The sequence below is a fragment of the Polistes dominula genome, unplaced genomic scaffold (assembly GCF_049000335.1).
Source record: "Polistes dominula isolate Pdom_NZ unplaced genomic scaffold, Pdom_raw_medaka contig_19, whole genome shotgun sequence".
In the NCBI taxonomy this organism is placed as follows: domain Eukaryota; kingdom Metazoa; phylum Arthropoda; class Insecta; order Hymenoptera; family Vespidae; genus Polistes; species Polistes dominula.
In genome coordinates this window covers 1,920,916-1,942,007 of record NW_028301058.1, presented here as the reverse complement: position 1 = coordinate 1,942,007, position 21,092 = coordinate 1,920,916, and the positions used below count along the sequence as shown (strand labels likewise).

Here is a 21,092-nt window from a genome sequence, read left to right as displayed (position 1 = left end):
TTCCCTCTCTCTTTCTTTCTCTTGTTCTCTCTCTCTCTCTCTCTCTCTCTCTCTTTCTTTCTCTGTCTCTTCTCTCTTACATTAGTATTTTATATTCATTGCTATTCTTGGGAATTGTGTGTATATATCTTTCTCATTCTTTTCGTAATTTTCTTTTTCTTCTTTTTTATTTTTTTTCTTCTTTTTCTTTTTCTTCTTTTATCTTTGTATTATCATCATCCTTATAATTATCTGACAGAGTAATTATTATTTTTTATTTGCACTATCTCACTGCTTTCCTTTCTCTATTATTTTTATTATTATTTTTATCTGTTAGAAATAAATCGTTTGTATTCTCTTGTATTTTTTTTTTTTTTTTTGTTATTTTTTTATTATTTGTCTTTTTGTCTTTTGACACGTTTCATTAGCCAATAATTTTATCTCTCTTCTACGATTCCTCATTTTTTTATTTTACTTTTATCTTTATTTGCGTTACTTCTTCGTCTGGGTTTTTTATTTGTTTATTTCTGTTAATTATCATTATTATTATTCCTTTTTTTTCTCTTTACTCTTACGATTATTATCCGCTTGCATAATCGATTAATTTTATTTTCACACTTGACGTTTGTCTCCCTCTCTCTCTCTCTCTCTCTCTCTCTTCTTTCTCGCAGAATAAAATTTTACTGCTAAGAAATCATGTGTACATATATATTTATTTATATTTCTGTGTTTCATTTTATTTATTTATTTGTATTTTTTTTTTTTTACTTTGATGCAAAATAGTCCCCCTAAACTTATGAGTTTGTGGGTGGGGTGTCTTACCTGAGCTCGAGTTACAAAATTTTTCAGACAACACTTCTTCTTTTTCTTTTTTTTATTTGTTTATTTTTATCGTTGAAACGATTCGCTACGCATGATCAACAGAAAAAAAAAGGAAATAAAAAGAAGAAACAAAAAGGAATAATAACCGTGCAAGCTAAGAGAAGGGGGGGGGAAACCGAACGGTTAAATAGATAGAAAACGAAGTGGAAAATTAGTTTCTCTCTATCCAGGAAATCCGATTGTTACCTTCGCCCCCCTCATGCTGTATTTAAAGCCATTCGCAAGTTTTCTTTTTTTTTTTCATTTTTAAATTGGCCCAACCAGTGTCGTCGCCTTCCGCAAAATTCCGCAACGGAACCACCGTTCCGGATGATTCGCAAATTGCCTTTTTTTTTTCTAATAACCATCACCAAGGGTGGTGGAACAAGTTGGGGCAGTTGGAAAAGGGATATAGGGATGGAAGGGTTTTTATATGGGGGAACACTTCAGAAATATAAAACGCATTATATGCGAGTTTAATGAAGTTAATCGTCAGTTTTGGTGTTTTCCTTCCTTCATTCGTTCTATCTTTCCAATTTTTTTTTTCAAGTATTTTAATATATAGGGTGTTCCATATAATAACTCTTCACGATTTTATATATTTCTTTATTTAGGAATTATTTTATTTATTTATTTATTTTTAATTAATATCTTCATTTATTTCTAATTATATATAATTATATATATATATATATGGTATTAATAACCAATTATATATGGTTACAATACTATATGGTATAAATATGGTATTAATACTAATATTGTATTAATATATTATTATTATATAATATTATAATGTTATAGTATGGTATAAATACCATTTATATATGGTATTAATATATGGTATATATATATATATATAAATATTATAACCAAATATCACATTATATATTATATATATTTTATTTATATTATAACCTTATTAATTAAAATATTATTTATTTATATGATAATCCTAATAAATAAACCTAATATACTAATAATATAAACCTAAATATATAATAATATAATAACTTAATAATATAAACCTAAATATCAAATTAAATTTTAATATATTTAATATATAATCGTAGTATTATATATTATTCCGTAGTAATTATATATATTATTAATATAATTAATATAAATATAATTAATATAAATAAAATAATATAAATAATATATTATATATTGTAATATATTATAATATATATATATATATATATATATATATATATTTACGTATGATTGTTTTTAAATATTACCGCAAAAATATTTGCCATTAATTTTAATTTTTTTTTGTTCTATTTAAAATATTAAAAAATTGTGCGATAAACCGAACAACGCATAAGAGAAAATGCAACCCAAAAGGGAAGAAGACACGTTTATTGGAAATTTTATTGACGCACGCGTCGATTTTTAATTAAAATATCATTTTATGATTTTATTAACGCTTTGACGCTTTGATTAACAAAATGACTGAGATGAAATAATTTCAAAAAAAAAAAAAAAAAAATAATAATAATAAAAATAGATATCTTTTTATAGCACGGTATTTAAAACGAAAATACAACCCAAATACTTTTAATTCCTTCTCTTATTACATACATATATACATATATACCTATTTTTATTTTTTATTTTATTATATATACATTTATCTTTTCTTTTTTTTTTTAATCCACGTAATAAAAACTCATTTTAGAATTTTTTTTTTTTTTCTTTCTTACTCTCGTTTCGTTTTCTTTTTTTCTTCATCATACATACGGTTTACCTTTATATTTTCTCTTTACAATGAAACTACCGTGTAATCGTAATCACTATTTTTTCTCGTGGTCATGTAAAAATGCAACCTATTGCACTTTTCATTCCTCTCTCTCTCTTTCTCTCTCACTCTCACTCTCTTTTTTTTTATTTCATAAACATTACGTAAACATTGCATATCCTTTCTTCTTTCTACAAAATTAAAATTTCGAAAGCAACGTAAAATGTCAACACCAATAAGAGAAGGTCAAACCCATAAGAGAGAAGTGAATTCACACAAGTGAAAATTAGAAGAAACAGTGAGGGGTCTAAAAGGGGACAAAAGTGAGGTGGTTGAATGTAAAAGGAGGTGGGAGGAAGAGGAGGAGGTGGATTTCGTACGACCAAATGTTGAGATCACCGACTTGTGTGAGAAAAGGGCTCGAAGAAGAGGCGAAATTAAATTGAAATTTACTAATGATGATAGGGGTGGCTTGGGGGAGGATAGTAGGAGGAAGGGTTTGAGCTTTTTTACACCCCACCCCCACCCCAATCCTGTAATTAACATAGCTCGTGCTTCCTGCTTCGTCGGGCGAGAAAGAATGGGGTGCCGACGAATTGAAAGAGCGTGGAACTACAGAAAGAGAGAAAGAGAGTGAGAGGGCTGAAAAGTGGGGGATGCTTGGAGAAGAAAATAGACGCAAAGTTTTGTTAACGCGGTTTTCACCCCACCTACCATCCCCACCCTTCATCCTCCCATCGCCGACGCCAACGAATGAATTTATGCACCGAAAACAACGGCTCGTCGTACACCACCAATTAAAACGCAAAAAGAGGAAGAAATAAAAGATAAAAAAGTATCTGTGTGTGTGTGTGTGTGTGTGTGTGTGTGTGTGAAAAGAGAGAGAGAGAGAAAGAGAAATAAAATAAAAATAAAAAAGAAAAAAAAAGGTTTAACTCGTGGCATAGTTTTGTACACCTTTTCACCCACATTGTTTTTGTTTCTTATTGCGATATTAAATATTAGATAAAAATTAGATGCTAATAATTGTTGGACCACCCTGTATATACATGCATATGTTTATATATGGCTGTGTGTGTGTGTGTGTGTGTGTTCATGTGCAGAATGATTTCAATCCCCTCACACCCCTTATAATAATTCAAAAGTAGACGAGATGTTTTACATTTGTTTTTTTTATTTTATTTTTTTTTTTATTGTTGTTAATTTTGTTTATTCTGTTCGTTGGTTTATACTTTGTATTTGGTTTTTTTATTTTCATTTTTCGCCGTTTAAAAAAAAAAAAAAACCTTGCGAATCGATTTTCTTTGAAAATGATATTGCGATTGGCAATTTTTACAAAAAGGATATGTATATACAAAATACAATACAACCGTATACAATACAATAGACAACATTCGAGTTTCCTGTTTCATCAGACCTACCAAATATAATTCGACTGGTTCATGTTGCAAAGTTTACATTGGATCGCGTTTTATCGACCATAATAAAAGAGAGAATCTCAAATATATATATAGTTGAATATTTTCTTTTTAACGTGACACGCACAAACACATATATAAAAAAAGAATTCGTATATATATATATATACATATATAATTTTACATGTTACAAAACATATTGGAAATATGTGACAAAATTCAATGAACAAGTTTTTTTTTTTTTTGATAAAAACTATATTAAACCTTTTAATCTGTTATGAACGCATATATGCGTCCAATGAAAGCCATCTACGTATGAAATATGAACTTATATATATCTATGTGCGTTTATTAATTTTTTTTTGGCTACTTCCATCTCGTTTGACAATCTTTATTTCCTTTTCTTTTTTATTCTTTTTCTTGTTTTTTTTTTTTGTTATTCAATCTACATAGTTGAAATTATTAAATAAAAGAACAAGCAATTACAAAAAAAACTGTATATTCCTCATTCACGTGAATTGTTTTGCAGTGTGTGTTAGTATCCATCATCCATCAAAAATGATTTAAACAACTCGTTTCTTCTTTTTTATTTTTTTATATTTAAAGTACGTCAATTGAAACCTAGCTTGTCCATAATAAATTTCTTTTTTTATTTTTATTCTTTTTTGCAACATCCTGTAAACATTTCAAATGAAATAACTTAATATTCTCCAGATTTTCAATGTGTAAAATTCGACACAAAGGGATTAATGGAATTAATTTGTTTTAACGTGAAACTTTTTCTTCTTTTTTTTTTTTTTCATTTCATTTAACAAAATTATTATCTACGATGGACAAGTTAAAAGTGTCTTTTAATCGTAATTAATGAATTTATTTGACTACAAATGAGTGAGATAGAGATAGAGAGAGAGAAAGAGAGAGAGATGGGGGTAGTTACTCCCCATTACAATCCTTTTGCCGCTTATAACGAGCTATGGTAGAAAATCCGGATCATAATCGCGAGCGGATTCTCGCGTGTTTACCGTTTGTACACTTTCCTACCTGCTTTGTTGCAAAATATTCCTAAAATCCTCCCCTCCACTCTACCCTTCCCCCCTCCCTCATTCTCTTCCCCTTCTGCTATTTCTCTACTGCAAACGCAGCCATTAAAATTGAGCCGTTGTGGAAAGAGTGAAAGAGAGAGAGAGAGAGTTTAGTGATTGGTGGAATGAGATGTGTAAGAGTGGGGGGAGATTGTTGAAGGGAAGGAGAAAAGAGGAAGGGAAGGGGAAAGGGCTGACGTTCGAGGCTTTTCGATTTTATCTCGTAAATCATTGAAATTTCTCTCCTCTACGAAAATCCCGATTCGTATCTTTTCCCTACTCTTCTATTCATGAAAATAACAAATATATTTATATATATATATATATAGGATATAGTATATACATATATATAGTAGAAGGATTTGAAAATATTTATGAATAGTAGATGCTCTTTCTATCTTTTTCTCTCTGTGTGTGTGTGTGTATTCATACAATATCAACAATTATTTTTTTTTTATAATAAATTTATTTAACACATTTTTTTATTTCTTGCCACTTTTCCATATTTATTATACTTTATTTGTTATATTATTATTATTATAATTACTATTATTTTATTAGTGTCTATAAATTAATTACAATATTGCTATATTTAATATTGAATTTATATTATGTTTATATTATTATTTTTATGTATTTTTAAATATTTGTATTATTATATAATATAATTATAATATAATATATTTTATAATATATTTAATTTATATATTTGTATTATTATAATATAAATATAATATAATTTATATTTGTATTATTATACATATATACATATATATTGTATTATTTATATTTGTATTAATATATATTATATTATATTTATATTGTTGTATTTAATATTAAAATATTATTTACACCAGACGTAATTTTTACAACAAAATAAAAAACTAAATGTTTCCAAAGACGAAATAAAAAGAAAAACGGGATTATGGTGGTGGTGGTGGGGGAAGGGATTTGGTAGAGAAAGAATTGATGAGACGACATTTCATTTGCGATTTTTAAAGAATATTTTGTTGATTTTGTTTTTTTCTTCAACGAGAAGCAAACTACTCCTGTGGGAAAGTTAAACGAACAAAAAAAAATACATATATATATATAGTTTTGAACGGGGTTGGTTGTTTGGTTGGTTCGTTGGTTGGTTGGTTGGTTGATAGTAAGCAACCTAGGGCTTTCTCACGTTGAAAATAAATCTCAAGGGGTGTACCAATATATAATACGCGGTACAGTTTATAAAGTGGCAATCCTTGAGAGAAAGCGAAAGAGAAGAGAGAGAGAGAGAGAGAGAGAGAGAGAGAGAGAAAGCTGAAGATAAATTCTGAAAAAGTTAGCGTTGGAGGAGAAAGATACAGGATGAGAGGAGAGGAGAGGAGAGGAGTGGAGTGGAGTGGAGTGGAGAGGAGAGGAAAGGTTAAAGCATGCTCTAGCCATTTTTATAAAATATTTTTTTTTTCTTCCAACAATTTTTTCTTTTGTTTACATTAATCATCGCATGATAGTGTTGTTTCAGTTTGACCTAAAATCCATTTATTTTTTCTTTTATCTCTCTCTCACTCTCTCTCACTCTCTCTCTTTCTCTCTTTCTATTTCCTTCATTTTTTTCAACCCTCCCACCTCCTCTCCTCCCCTCCTCCCATTTTTAAACGCATCCACCTATCAACGTTTATTCACGAGTATTAAATAGCATCGGACGGATACGTGGGAACAATCTTTGACACGGTGGGCTTGTTGTAAAGCTCGTTTTTTTAATTCCCTCCCCCCCCCCCACCCACACTTCGTCAAAGGAGTAAAGCGCTTGCGCACGAACAATTGTAAAGACTCGAATATCCTTTTGCAAAACTATTCCAGATAAAATATAAAAATAAAAAGAATAGAGTGAGTAGGTAGAGGAGGAGGATTGTTTGAATGAAAAATGAAAGGTATTTGTGTTTTGTATGCTTTGATCGAATCGTCGTTTTATTTTTTATATTTTTTTGTTTGTTTGTTTAACTGAATATTCATCGATTTGCAGTTATAATTAATAATTATTGCTTTATCTAATCGTAATTAAATTTTACTTTTTTCTAATCGTGATTAGCCCTTTAAGGAACAATTTTGGCTCAACGTAATACAACGCCAACGTGCAACTTAAAGGGGTTAGAACTCATTGAGTTTGTACTTTTATTTTCAATTAAATTCATGTAAATATATATATGTATATGTAAATAATTTGTCAATTTTATTGGAAATTGAAATAATTTAAAAAAAAATAAAAAAGTTGTTTAAAAAGTAAAATATTATTTTAATAATTGAAACAAAGATGATAATGATAATCGTAAATAACTAATTACTAACTATCGTATACTAATTCCAATTAAATTCTATGTGCAATAATATGATACTACGACAAACACACACACACAGACACACATATATATATATATATATATATATATATATATATATATATATATATCATTGACGTTGGAAATGCAAAAGGTTGAAATTTGCAGTTGTATCGCATACCAAAACGTTCGGGAATCGTTGTTTTTGCACTCGGAGGTCTTTTCACGTATGCGTGGGCGTGGATGCAATTACTGTCAAAGTCAAAGCGTTTTCTCTCTCTCTCTCTCTCTCTCTCTTTCTCTCTATCTATCTCTATTTCTCTCTCATACATAGACACACATATATATATATATATATATACTCTCTAACAGACTCTCTTTCGTTTTCAACCCGCTTATATATCCTCTATGTCGTCTAAATCTGCCATTTGATTTCTATTCGTACCTACGTCTACCTACGAGGACAAATTTATCGGTAGAAACGTACCTTGATTCATTTGAAATTTCAATAAAGTAATACTAAATAACATCGTCAAAGATTGAAAATAATCTATCGATATTATTTATTACATTTCTATTTTTTATTTTATTGTCAAACTATTTTGTTAATTATATTACAAATATCAGATTAATTAATTAGATTTTATATACAATAATAAATATAATTATTTAATTAATAATATTAAAATACAATAAATACAAATTAACTTATATATTATTAAATAATTATTAATATTATATATATAATTAATATAATATTATCAAATTATATAACATATCTTCTTAATATATATATAAATTACGTGTCACGTTGTTTGTCCGCAATGGACTCCTAAACTACTAAACCGATTTTAATCAAATTTTGCACACTGTATGCTGTTTCATCCAACTTGAAAGATAGAATAGTTTATATCGCAATTTATAATAACAATATTATTTTATTGCGAATTATTTGTTTATTAAATGTTCGTATAGAATTTTTTGAACACAGTGAATAAAATAATAATAATAATAATAATAATAATAATAATAATAATTAGAAAATATACATTATAATTTAAATTATATTAATAAAAAACACATTTAATTATACGTTACTATAATATTACTATAATAATTGAAACAACAAAATAAAATGTAACTACACTCGAAAGGATTGTATTTATACATCGTATATTTTGTTTTCTACAAAACGTTATTAGGTATAGTAATCTCTTCTTTGTCAGTTAATTATAGTACCATGCTCAGAAATAAGTAGTCGTGATCGTGTAAGATTTATTACTGGACTGACCATTCCCTTTTCCCTATACTGCGTTGGACATGATTTATCGTTTTAATTATATTTAATTATACTTACAGTTTTAGACGTTGTATAGGTTAAAATCATTTTCGTGGAAGTAAACTTCGACGTCTCTCTTATATTTGCTTGACCTAACAATTTAAAATACATACAAACATAATTACTTTAAAATACGATCTACACGTTAACAAGTACACACACATACACACAGCCACACACAAATATAAACGTGTATGTTTACACACATTTATGAGTATTCACGATATTTGCGAACATGGATTAATTTATTACATTATTATGGTTATTTATACATTAATAAAAAATATAAAAAAAAATGCGTATTACTGTTGACAGCAAAAGTTGCGTTGACAAATTGTGTTATAAATACTGTATAATGGGAGATTATATAAAAAACACAAATTTCAAATATACGCGTGAAAAAAATATAAATCATTTAATGGAATGGAATATAAGAGGGGAATCAACAAAACAAAAAAACAAAAAATATTCGATGTGTAAATATATAGTATCGTTATAAACGAACAACAAAGAAGAAAACTTCAATGGATAAATATTGTATTCCCTGTAGGGTCGTAACGTATTCATTTTATTTTTACACCATCACCACCACCACCACCACCACCACCACTACCATCACCATCACCCAACACCTAACACTATCAGGACAATTTCAGTGGTGCACAGAAGCTAAACGAGATAAATGTACGAGAATGTGTTTGGTGTATTTCCATTCTACGAGTTTTTGACTCTTTTTTTCTCTCTCTCTATCTTTCTCTTTTTCTATTTCTCTTTCTCGTGTTAACGTTGAGAAGGTGGAAGTAAGTTAAGGTGGTTGAGAAGAGGTGGGAAATAGAACGAAGGTACATTCACCATGGCCTCCAGAGCCTCTTTATTTACACGCACCTGATTGTGCCAAATATTTGTCAGAGAAGACGAGACTCACTCTTCTACCTTTCTCTCTCTCTCTCTCTCTCTCTCTCACTCACTCTCCTTTTCTCCTACTTCTCTTCATTCTTCAACACAATCCACGATTGAACTGGAGTATTCCTTTTCTACTGAATATTTGCTAACGCGAACGGGTTTTGTTGCTTTTCAATGTTCATGAATTCACTCGATTCAACTTAGAACAATTAAGACTATAATCAGTATTACAAAGTATACGAAAAGTACAAAAAAAAAAAAATAATAATCAGCTACTACTACTCTACTTGGTATTTGTTAAAAAAAAAAAAAAAAAAACTTGTTCTTTTAGAAATCTTTGGTGACCAAAAAATAAAATGAAAACACAAAGTAGGATTAGCAAATTATTCAAGTCAATTGTACGATCAATGAGTTTGTTCCTTTTTTTTTTGAAACACCCGTATTCGTAATTTTTATATAAAAAAAAAAAAAAAGAAATATAGTCGTTTCTTATTGGACAAAATAATTTGTCGAATAATTGGACCATGTTTTATTTAACAATTGTAATCAAAGAATGAAACACAAGAGACATAACAAACTTCATGAAATTATTGTCAAATATCAATTTTAGTAAAATTAAATTATTTTAACACACTACTATGTGTATGTGTGTGTTAAAATTTACGTATTAAAAAACCACCCTCGTGCATCTTAAGGGGAGGAATATACCTGTCGTGATTTTTCATGGATTTTTCTTTTTTAAACGTTTGCCCGTTCAACAAAAAATTTCTCTCCTTGCAAATAAATGATTCTCAAGTGAGTGCGAAAGAGAGGGAGAGAGAGAGAGAGAGAGGGAGCGAGAGTGTCCCTTTTTCAGAAGTAAATTCCATTCTACCGATGTCCGTTACGTCGTTAATTTTCCTGACGGTGGTGAGATCCTTTTCCCTTTAAGGGAATAGGTGGTCTCTTTCATTCACCTATTTTCCTTTCCTTCCCCCACCATCACTATGCAACCAACCACCATTTCTTCGTTGCATTTACTCGTCCCTCTACCGTTCGAATTCCATACTAACACGTTTTTACAGTTATCATCTCGAGTTATCGACTAAAAGCTTCGCAAAATATTGCTTTTCCATAGTCAATTTTCCGTGTCATTTATTTTCTATATTTACGAGTAAAAGTTACGACGGTTACGTATTTGGTGGTGGTCGTTGTTATAAGTGTGTTGAATTGACTTGACAACTTGGTATTTCCTAACCAACAATTTTATTCCATATCAAGATGGCCGCTCAAAGTTACGGGCTTTATATTTTTCTTTTGTTTTGTTTTTTTGTTTCTTTTCGTTTTTTTTTTTCCAATATACCTTATCGAAGTTAATTAATCATTGGGAATTCGATTGTTTATTATTAAATTGTATGATTGTATAGTAGATAATATAATAATGGGACAAAAGGTTAGGTTATTTAATTATTTTAAATGGAAATTATTTAATGATATTTTGATAAGAAAAATTGATAATCGTCTCTTGTAGAAATTATATTATTTTATATGTTAAATTTTCCTAAATTTAGTGTATAATATTGTTATTATTAATTTATTGTTATTTATAAAATAATTAATTAATAATATAATAAGTAATTAAGTAAGTAATATAGTAATAATTAAGTAATATAGTAATAATTAAGTAATATAGTAATAAATAAGTAGTATAGTAAGTAATTAAGTATTGTTATTTATAAAATAATTAATTAATAATATAATTAAGTAATTAATAATATAATAATTAATAAAATAAAATAAAAAATAGAAAAATAAAACTTGTTTAAGAATTTAGTTAATTTTCAACTTTTTAACAAGAAAAATTTTATCTTTTATGTGAAATATAAAAAATCTAGTTATTTTTAAATACCAGTTAAATACTAGTTATATTGTTAATTTTTATTATATTATATTATATAATTAAGAGTATACACTAGTATAATTTAATTACAATATTGTTATTATTTTAAATACTTACAAAAATAAACAATTAATATTTTGCATAAAATAATAATTATAATAATACAATAAAATATAATGAAATTTTAAAATATATTTAAGCCAAAATTAAATATCTTTGCATTCCTAAGATTAAAGTGAACAGTTCTGCTTCACCCTCTTCCACCCTCTTCCTCCTCCTCCTCCTCCTCCTCCTCCTCCTCCTTCATCCCCTTTTACTCTTCTTCCTATCATTCATTGTAGGACAAACCGTAATAAGGAAAAATTCTATTGGCATAGAATCTCTTGTCGATAGATCGATTTATCATTTACGAGAGAGTGAGTGAGAGAGAGAGTGAGAGAGAGAGAGAGAGAGAAAATAAAATCTATTGAAATTAAGGCCATTTATTCATAGATATAAAATAGACGTTCATAATGTACAAGTACAATAGGGGGTGGAAACTCAAATTCTCGTTTAAGCAAATTTAACGAGCGATTTCGTAAGAAACGTTTGTTAAATCGAGGATATTGAAAAATCCTGAGCTATTCGTTTTTTTTTCTTTTTTTTTGAAAAACGATGAGTATCATTTAAACTGCACTATAAAAATGCTCTTTCAATTTATTAATTTATTTCGATGAACCTTTATCTTATAGATTTTACAGATTTTGAACCAATAACTCCAATTTGCTAAAAAATCTCATTCCATATTTAAGATATATATGTAATGAATTGTAATAAAATTTATTATATATTATTTAATTGTATTTATTATTATATTATTTAACTTTAATATTTACTGTATTAATAATTTCTATATTACCTAGTTGTATTAATTATTATATTATTTAATTTTAATATTTACTGTATTAATAATTTCTATATTACCTAGTTGTATTAATTATTATATTATTTAATTTTAATATTTACTGTATTAATAATTTCTATATAACCTAGTTGTATTAATTATTATATTATTAATTACTATATAACTTAATTATATTATTTATTATATTATTAATTACTATATAACTGAATTAAATAATTTATTATATTATTAATTACTATATAATTTAATTATATTAATTATTATATTATTAATTACTATATTACTTAGTTGTGTAATAATTATTATATTATTAATTATTACATTATTTAATTGTATAATATATTATATTATAGTTATTACGTTATTTAAATGTAATAATTATTATATTATTAGTTACTAAATTATTTAATTGTAATTATTATTATATTATTTAATTGTGTTAATTAGTATATTATTAATTATTTTATATTGTTTGTATTGTATCGGTGACTAAGGGTAAGTTTCTTAGTAAATATTTTAAAATAAATATCAATCGAATTAATTTATATTACAATTAATAATTTTTCTAATAAGAAAAAAGATCACTTTTTTCCTGTACGAGGGAGAGAGACAGAGAGGGGAGAGAGAGAGAGAGAGAGAGGCAGAGTGTTAGAAAAGGGTTAATTATATTCTCTATGATTCGTGATTATTCGTGGACGTAATTATCTGACGATTAATTATAGTTGGTCGAGACCCTGTTCAGGGGTTAGACGTTCTTACTTATTTGTAAGGGAAGGGGGTAGAGGGATGATTAATCATAAACCCAAAGTCCCGAACGAGAGAGAGTGCGGTAGGGTGGCAAGGACGAAGAGAAATTCGATGGTTTTCACTCCATAAACGAGGAAGGAAAAAAATCTTACGCTTACTTCGAAAAAGAGGGTTAGGGGTTGAAGGAAAGGGAGAAAGTTAAGGGTAGAAATATCGAATGAGAAAATGATAGACCTTCCCAACATGAGATACTTGTTTTAGGCTCACCAAACTTTACGAACATCGAAATCTAATTTTGATAGAGTTGAAAACATGTCCAACCCCGTCCCTTTTACTCATTTTTTTTTTTTTTTATAATATTAAGTAAAATTCATATTTAATTATGGTCATATGTATAATTTGTTTGTTATTTAATGTTTTAAAGAAAATTAATTTCTATATATATATATATATATATATATATATTTTTTATTTATTTTTTTTTTGTTTCTCTTTATGGTAAAATATGAAACTATATTTTTTGATTATTTCAAACGTCAAGGTAACGCAAATAATTCAATATGTGTGTTTTAGTAACATTTGATGTTTTTTCCTTGTTTTTGATATATTTTCTTCTTTTTTTTTTTTTTTTTTTTTTTTAATTAAATATCATCGTAAATTTATTAACACGCATTTTCCGTGGTGCATAGTATCGTTTTAATGAGAAATGTTACTCTCGTATTATACGATATTGTAATATTAAAAATAAACTCCCTTTCCTTTCTGCCCACCCCTATCATAACATGCATTATTTGTATTTATTATAACTCACCTATTCTTTCTACCCTTATCTTTCGTGCATCATCAAATGAATAAATTTTAATTTTATATTAAATTCATACAAATTGTTTATTCGGTTTTTACACATCCTACGAGTTAGCCATAAAATCTTGTACACACGTTAAACATGATATTTCATTATTATCATCATCATTATCATCATTATTATTATTGATACATTTATGATTTAAATAATAATTTGTTTTCTATAAAAAAAAAAAAAATGAAATCATTTTAAGGTAGTTGTATTTAAAATGGGATCGAATTTTTCATATTTTATGGGACGTTTTTAAGATCGAATAGGAGAGAACTATTATGAATGAATATATATATGTACATAATCTATAAAAAAAAAGTTAGCAGAGCTTTTAGTTAGTCAAAATGTTCCAAATCTTCTTCTTCTTTCTTTCAAATAGGCACAATTGCCGGTTCCTCATCGCGACTCGCCAGACGAGTCGTCGGATTCTGTGAGCCTGTTTTAGGTTTTTACGTCAGGCAGGAGGCTAAACCTACCCCATTCATAACCCTCATCCTTTATCCAGGCTTGGGACCAGCAACATAACCAAACTGAGCTACTCAATCTACCCAGTGATCATGCAGGCGGATTCCAAATCGAAATGTTATAATACATGAGAAATGATCTTGACCGATTTCGATCGATTTACGAACGATTTGGCATGGACGCTTTTATATCAATCCTCTTTTCACACTTATCTATATATATATGTACATATATGTACATGTTTTACTTGTGTGTTGATAATATCTCCTTATTGCTGAAGTATACTGTGATATTTACGCTGATGATTTATGACATTGCAGTAAAATTCATTCAAACGATGCTAAATTTTCTATTCCATTTGGTTGCACACACACACACACACACATATATACATATATATGTGTTATTTATTTTGCATTTATCCGATTTTTTCAAGGAATACACTTTTCCACTTGTTAATTCCAAACTGACCACGTCATCCTTTTGTTCATTTCCTTTTTATTCTTGTAATTGTTTTCTTTTGTTTTTTTTTTTTCAAGCAAATTTTGGACCATTTCATAATTGAAATTTTCGGTTGTAAATAAAAGACAAAAAATTGTATTTTATTTATGTAATTTATTTATAAATTGAAAACTCGTTTCTCTCTTTGTTCTTTTTTGTATTTTTTTGTTTAACCATTATAGTGCCACACAACGCGATTGCACTTTTCGTATACTGTGATGAAACGTTTTGTTAAAAACCCCTGGCATTAAAAAGGTTGAAGTAATTTAAATTCATTTTTGTAGCAACCCAAATTCTATAATCTTCAACTTAAAAATCATCTATTGTTCAGTACAGAATATCTAACTTGTTTGTATCTTCAAATCAAACAAAATTCCTCAAACCCACTTCCCTTTCTGCAAAACAGTACAACAGTACTGCAGGTTAATTGCAATTTTATTATTGAAATTTATTCAAAATAAAACAAAAAAGATTAAAATTATCAGAATAAAAAAGAAACAATTCTTCTCCACTCATTATTCTCTTTATGACGTTTATGCAAAGATGGAAGAAGAAAATAAGAAAGAAATCGTTCGAACGAAAAGCTAGGTTAGGTTAGGTTAGGTTAGGTTAGGTGAAGGTAACACCACAATGAATAAAAAAAAAATAAAATAAAAGAGGTGTTTCAGAGCAATTTTATTTTCGATTTATTGTAAAAAGTGTGTGTGTGTGTAATCGAGTATATGAGAGAATGGAAATCATAGGATATCGTTGGGCGTTAAATATTATTCTTGTTATCAAGTCCATTGGCGAATATCATAGTGATCGACGGTTTGTTGGTAGTGGTGGTGACTTTGTTTGATGCGCAAACTACGCTCGAAGGGATTGAAAAATAACGCGGCAGGATGAAACTGATTGTTTGGCCCAGGTATGAAAAATATATATACATATATATATAATATGCAAAGTGAAAAATAACAATCGTTTTATATTGGGTGAGAAAAAAAAACGAGCTTCAAGGATCGATCCTATTTTTTAAAATTGATATATATATATATATTTCTTTTACTATCTCTCTACCAAGGATAAAAAAGAAAAACAGGGAAAAAAGCAAACCTAAACATAACCTAAACAATTTCCTGAGATATATAATTTTTCAATTATTTTATAATATTCGAAATAAATTCCGAATTAATTATAGAATTTTGTGTTAATATACCAAATGGATTCTAAAATATACTTTAAAAAACGAAATAAAATAATTAATTGCAAGATAAACCAGTGTTTTCAGCTTATTGAGTTAGCAAACTAAGTCATTTTTGATTTTAAAAAGCCATCTATCGACAAAATCTGCAATCACTTATGGTTAGTTGCTAATGAATAATTTTATTTGTGTTAATATACCAAATGGATTCTATAATATACTTTAAAAACGAAATAAAATCATTAATTGTAAGAGAAACCAGTGTTCGTAAATTATTTGGTTAGCAAACTAAGTCATTTTGGATTTTAAAAAGCCATCTATCGACAAAATCCGCAATCACTTATGATTAGTTTAAATTAGTTGCAAATAATATTCATATTTATTTTTTCCCTCCTCCTTCTCCTATAAATTTTTCAACAATTTAATTTATTTCAATAAATCATTGTTACGTTAATGAGTTAATCAAAAGTTGGAAAGAAAGAAAGGATGCCCCCCCCCACCCTTTCAAAAAAAAATGAAAAAAAGAGAATACCTAACGAAGAACAAAGAGGTGGTGTGTTCCCCCGTTTTATCTCACTTTAAAACTCGTGCATCCTTAACGAGAACACACCTATACACATACACATACACACAGTAGGAACACGCAAACGTCCGGTTTGGTTGAACGAACGTTCGTCGTCGTTAATCAAAGCGGCATGTGTACGTACGACGTACGTTTGAAAGTTGTGTCAGGGTGAATCGCTTTCGTGACGTTCTAGACTAAGGACTTTACCCTAACTAGTTAGGGTAAAAGGCTTTTCTATTGGGTGATAGAAGTACACCACCCCGTTTGGTGTATCGTGCTTGGCTAAGGGTCTTGGTGTCAGACATTTTAAGAGTGCATTTAGATTTTGTATTTTTATTTTTGTCGAGTGAAACACACACACGTGCGATTTTTGATGATCATTCGAGTTAAATCATTCCTTTTTCTTTTTTCTTACTGCAATTATTCTATTCTGGTAACTTTTATAGTAACTTTTCAGTGACAGTAGTAACCGGACGAGAGAGAATTCTCACGTTCGTGATTTCGTATCGTTTGTACACGCTGGAATATCCTCTCAACGTTAATAGAACACAGTACGAACCAGCTTACGTAATGGAAATAATTTCAACGTTGAAGGACAGACAGACAGACAGACTTATCCTGCAGAGAGAGAGAGAGAGAGAGAGAGAGAAAGAGAGAGGGAGCACTTGTGCGAGGTTCTGAATGACGTATGTACGTTCCCGTTTACGGTAGAGAACGTCCGGGATTCTCTTCTGTTCGCTGATCCCAGTATGGGTGTTACGCGTGAACGCAAGGGACGGATGGACGGACGGATGGACGACACGTGGACTGCAGAAACCGGTACACTAACGGTTGACGTTACCTTGCTAACGCATCCATCTGTCTTTTATTGTAGCTATGCTTTCCAATTTACTAAAAATGTAATTAAATGCAACTACGGTTTGTGCTACTTTGTTTTTATTTGCTTTTTCTTTTAAACAAATTTATCTTTTCTAAGAAGAAAAAAGTATTAGTGTCAGATGGTTGAATGATTATGCAATATTTAAAACTTCGAGTGTTGAATACTTTTTATCTAAACATGTTTTTTTGTTTAGGAACGGAATAATTTAATAATTTAATTTTATTATATTTAATAATTATTTTACATTAATATTATTAACAAAAAGCAAATCTTTATTACATATTTTCGAGGGATTATGTACTTTTTGAGGTTAGGTAATTTTGTATTTTATAATTGCTGAAGAAATCCTAATTAAATGGATCAAAAGTTCAACAGAATCAAAACAAATATGTTCTGGTTTTTTTTTTACCTGTCAGCACAAAGTTTTTATTATTAACAAACACTTTTATATACATGCACGCTGGCAACTTTGACCAAACGCGTTTATGCGTTCATAGAACTCAAAAGGGTTAAGCAACTTTACCGCATATTTATTTTAATGTTAATATTTTACATCATGCATGATATGATAGTGGTTAGGAAAAGTTAATTGGATGAAAGTATTTTAAGATGAGTACTTAATGTAATATAGATGGCGACACGTGTGTTACCAACGTTCACGTGGTACGACAAATTTTAATTACATCAGATTTAGCTGAGCATATTTTCTTTCTATAGGGTGAGTTATAATATGTTTACCAGGTTGAACAAAATTTTGGATTTCATCTTTCATGGAAGACGTGTGATCCTGAAACACAAATCCATTTGTAGTACAAATTTATATGTGCATACGTATAGATCGCTTAGCTTCCTTACACTTCATGCACTAAACATGCATACATATATATATTCTATATATTCCTAAATATACATAATATACATACATACATATATATATTACTATGTTCTAGGAATACGTGACTCTTGCGAGTCGTAAAGGTTCATGCTAAGGTTTATAGTTTACCTACGCCTCCCATGGGAGTATTGTTTACGTTCTATAATAAGTTATAACGTGGGAAATAGTTGTTCGCGCGAGCTTGCACACATATACGTGTACCTATAAGTTATAGTAAAACGATGAAAGCATCTCGATCAGGTAGAATCACTCGTTAATTGCGAATTGTGTATTGGTTGGTAACAGTAACGTGTCAACAACGTCGACAACGACGACTGCGAAAAATGGATAACACACCTGTTCTAGGTTTTGATATCAAATATGTATCATAGGTGAAATGTTTTAAAGATGTTGTCCCACGGTTCTTTGTGTAATATGTAGATATATATGCATGTATATCGGATATACATACTATATGTATATACTACGAGCTTACAATTACACGTAATCTTCGTTTCGTAGCTGCGGGATAGAGGAATTTCATCATACACGTTTTATACTACATTGTTTAATGTATGTGTGTGGGGCCGTTGGCGACGCAGCTTTTCAAATTTCGCGGTAATAAATGTCGTACGTGCGTGCAAAAACGTTACCGTCGTTATGACGTTAAAATTTCATTTTCAAAGTTAACTATACTTCGTTAACCATCCTTTACACACCGGTTGCGTAGTGTGTGCTACACTGCTTTTATAACGGGAAATATACGTGTAGAATAATCGTCCTATCATCGTGAGAATGTCACGATTCGTGAGTTTTTTCTTTTTTTTTTCTTTTTTTTAATCCTCATCCCCATAATCATTTTCTATTTTTTTTTTTAAGCAAATATTAATTAAAATTGGTAAATTAATTTGAAAAGGTAACTGCGATATTTCAATCAGTTCAATGTATTAAATCGATTTTATTGTCACATTATATGTTATATATATATATATATATATATATATATATATATATATATATATATATATATATATATATATAATGCATTCTGTAATAAGCGTACACACATATACATGTAAATAAATTCATCATGGGTGTATAACCACGCGCATTTTATATTTCCGCAATATTTTTTCATCTGGGTGGATATCCCAACATTCGTCCGATTGGCGTTCGGATTTTTGTTTTTTTATTTTTCATTTCTTTCCTTCTATTTCTATTTCGCGTGTTGGTCCCGAGTTCTCCCTCCCCCTTAGTCCACCCCCCAAATCCTATCACGATATATCGTTATTACGTTCTATATCTTGTTACCCACACACACACGTTTGTGCCTAGAAACGTATTTCGTAGTTTTCAATCCGTCAACTGTAGCTCAACCATCACCACCACCACCACCATCAAAAACTTTTATACCAACCCCATGCAACCTTTTTACTTTACTCCTATTTCTTCCACGACATTTTTCCTTTTTGTTTCATTTTATGGTAAGCGAATCCTATCAGACATTTTGTCGCGGTTTAGATCGTGGTGGGGGTTGGGGTGGGGTGGGCACCGATTTCCGTGTCGTCATCCCTGGGACAACGAGATTAACGTTCGATGCTCGTCGGGTTTGGCCGATAAATCGGTTCGAACCGATAATGGATAAATCGTTTATCCCAGCGATAACGGCACTACCACCACCATAACTCTAACAAGTTGGTAGCACCTATACGTTGACATACGTGTGATACCACCTCGGCCCGCATATAATTAATTTCAACGTTATCTTTCTGTTTCAGGTGAGTGTCCGAACGTACGTCCTTTCGAGAAAAACATGTGTACGTGAGTAGTAACAAATCTCACACTTAAACACACACATATACGATAATTTATCAAACTTACGTTTATCAGCTTGATCAGGGTCTTCTTTCTTTGGAATTTATTTTAGTATAGGTGACCATAATTAAGAAAGTGGTATAAGAGTCAAAACAAAAACAATTAGTTTGTCAATTGTTTTATGGCAATATTATTTTTTAATGTAAATTAATTCAATGTAATTTTGACGATATTGTTCAGTAAAATGAATCTTTTGTTATTTCAATATAATATTGAATTAATTTAATGTTTTAAAATACATAATAAAATAATTAACATAATAATATAATTTTATTAATTTTTTATTGATATTGAATTCATTTAAATCTTCAAATGTGTAATCATTTAAATATTTTTAAACGGGAGATATATGATCTGAAACATTTTTTAATATGATAATTATATTAATATGTAATTATATGCATATATATATATATATATATATATATAAATTCAGTGTTACATAGTTTGTTTCCAATGAACTTCGAAACTACTGAATTATTTTGATTTTTTATTGCTAATTTTAGGATTTATTATTTTAAGGTTATCTAGGTCTCTAATTACTCTAAGATTTCAATAGATGGCACTGTATCACAATTCAATTATTTCGCCATATTCACTTCATACATTTTTTTTCAGATTTACATATGACGTAATTAACTTCGCTTTTTATTTATTTTTTCATGTATTATTATTTATTTTATGTTGTTTTATGTCTAATTTAAATTCCCATAAATTAT

The 21,092-nt window shown here is 28.8% G+C and overlaps 1 long non-coding RNA gene across 1 annotated transcript in view; it reads left to right on the top strand.

Annotated features, from left to right (window-relative positions):
- LOC107065811 (uncharacterized) overlaps positions 1–20,342 on the top strand; it is a 181,978-nt gene extending 161,636 nt beyond the window's left edge. Inside the window, exon 3 of the long non-coding RNA XR_016177736.1 lies at positions 20,277–20,342. This is a non-coding gene — a long non-coding RNA (uncharacterized LOC107065811). The remainder of the gene's footprint in view (positions 1–20,276) is intronic.
- Positions 20,343–21,092: the final 750 nt, after the last annotated feature.